The sequence below is a fragment of the Pteropus alecto genome, unplaced genomic scaffold (genome assembly GCF_000325575.1).
Source record: "Pteropus alecto unplaced genomic scaffold, ASM32557v1 scaffold80, whole genome shotgun sequence".
Taxonomy (NCBI): Eukaryota; Metazoa; Chordata; class Mammalia; order Chiroptera; family Pteropodidae; genus Pteropus; species Pteropus alecto.
Genome location: NW_006430460.1, coordinates 2,931,423 through 2,933,641, shown reverse-complemented (window position 1 = coordinate 2,933,641; position 2,219 = coordinate 2,931,423). Strand labels below are relative to the sequence as shown.

The 2,219-nt window shown below is 47.5% G+C and overlaps 1 protein-coding gene across 2 annotated transcripts in view; it reads right to left on the bottom strand.

The window, feature by feature from the left end:
* LNX2 (ligand of numb-protein X 2) overlaps window positions 1-2,219 on the bottom strand; it is a 54,120-nt gene that overhangs the window by 49,155 nt on the left and 2,746 nt on the right. Inside the window, exon 1 of one of the 2 annotated variants that reach the window (XM_006904806.3) lies at window positions 1,041-1,302. The exons of the other annotated variant lie outside the window; for it this stretch is intronic. The gene's annotated coding sequence lies outside the window, so the exon portion shown is untranslated. Of the gene's footprint in view, window positions 1-1,040; window positions 1,303-2,219 lie in introns of those variants that run through there. 2 annotated transcript variants of the gene reach the window in all.

The following is a 2,219-nucleotide window of genomic DNA, read 5'->3' as shown; positions in this document are numbered from 1 at the left end:
TCTTTCCTAACTCCTGTTGGACACATCTGTCCAACGATTTCATCGATCGCCCGTTAGCATCTGGCTGGGTTGGTCCAAAGCTAATGATCTCCCTTGCCACTCGTCCCATCGACTGTTTTTAATTGCCGCTCTCCTATCTCCTAACGTCCCATTAGCTCGTGAATGTCGCCTCCGCTAAAGGAACAACTAATATTTATTGAGCACTTGTAACGTGCTAGGCATTACATGCATAGTTTCATGTGATCCTCAAACCCTACCAGACAGGTACGATGGTCATTTTCTAAACTAGAGCCAGTCGGGATAGCAATTCTAAATTGAGCGATGGAATTCAACCCCTGTTCTGACTTCACAGCTAGCTTAACCAGCACACTCCAGTCAAAGGACCGAGGAATCATCCCTCCCTCGTGAATCACATCTGGTCACTTAACCTAGTCCAACCAATGGGACTTCCTAAATGCCACATCGTTTCTACCTCCGCTGCCTTCACACAGAATAACGAGGACCAAGTCCCTATGTGCCAAGCACCATTCTATGTACACACTTTTCCAAGTTTTATCCCCCAAACGCTATGAAATGAAGAACCGAAGGGAAAAAAACAGGTTACACAGTGAGTGAAGAGCCGGATTCAAACCCAGACTGTGTGACCTGAGAAGCCCTGAGTGCCTAACGCTCCTGCTTTGTCTCCCTACCTCCCATCTGGACCCCCACCATCTCCAGACTGCTGCAGATATCTCTGTGGAAAGCAAATGTTATCGTGACATTCTCCCGATGAAAATCAGCAGCTCTGTATCGCTGGCTGAATAAAGCCCAATTTTCTTAATCTGGCATTACCAAATCCTCCTTGTTTCTGTTCAGGTCAGTTCGATACATATTTGAGTGCCTGCTGTAAGCAAGGCAAAGTGCTAAGTGATCTGAAATGAACCATACAGCAGCCCCTGACTACTCTGCCAACCCGAGACTCGGTGAGCCTCAGCCAGAGGAACTGTGCAGATCTCATAACGCGACCAGGCTACGCGGCAGTACCTCCGCTCAGAATGTACCTGGCAAAATCCCGCACCGCCATTAAGAGCCAGTGCCGGTGTGAGGCTCCGGGCAGAACGGTTCTCTCTCTTAAGTTCCTGAAGCACTCTGTTCCGGTTGCTTTCAGGTAAGCCGGTGGAACAGAGGCATTGTCTGCTTCCAAATGAGACTATGACAACTCAGGCCAAGAGCTGACTCCTGCCACCCATGCGTGGCATGAAGCAGGCTCTCAACCACTTGCCGGATGAATAAATAATGAAAAACATCCAACCTGATGAGGAAGGGAGAGGAACAAGACGCAGAATTAGGAATGTGGACACCCAGGGGGGTCCGATAAAAAGCAGTGTTATTCTGCTTCGGTTCCGAGCTGACCTCCATTTTACCCCTATGGGAAAACTCACATGTGTCACTTGGACAAACTAAAAAGGAAAAACTTTGTTATTTATGGCTCAACAGAGCTTTGACAGGCCAAAAAGGTAACGAGAGCAAAGTCCACTTTCCAAAGGGGCGTGGAGATGGGAATCAAATCTACTAAAGTAAATAAAATTGATCTACTGAGATCCAGCTTCGCCAATGCCGCCTCGCAGTACACTCAAGGAAAAAAAAAAAAAAAAAAGACAACCCAAATCTGTCCTGGGACGAAGGCCAATTTACAAATAAGTACTACTGCCTGCAAGAATGGGAAATTCTTACAGTGAAGGCAGTTCCCATAAAACAAAACAGTGTCCGTCACTGCTTTTCACGCAACTTTCTTTCTGGTTCCTATGATTTAAAAAGACCCATCTACACAGTTAAGCCCAGGATGAGTGCACTGCAGCTCTTGGCAGATCCGGACGTCTTGACTGACAGCCTGAGATGTAAACTGAAATATCAGAAGAAACATTACAGGTAAGTAAAAAAAAAAAAAAAAAAATCCTTCGCCTCAAACATGGCACAAAGCTTTGCAAAGCGAGTGATGTAGTTTCTGAATGGTGCTTGGTGTGCGAGTGCTTCCAAAGCGAGCGCCAGATCCTGAAATCCCCCCTCGAAGAGGTCAAGCCTCTCTCCCCACCCTCGCTAGGCGAAGAGGGCAGGTGAGATGTACAGGCAACAGGCTGGGATGGAGGGGAGGATCCTCCGCGCCCCATTTCTTTCCAGGGAAACAAGATCCGATGCAAGACAGCTAGTGCCACTCTCACTCATGACAACGTACGCACAGG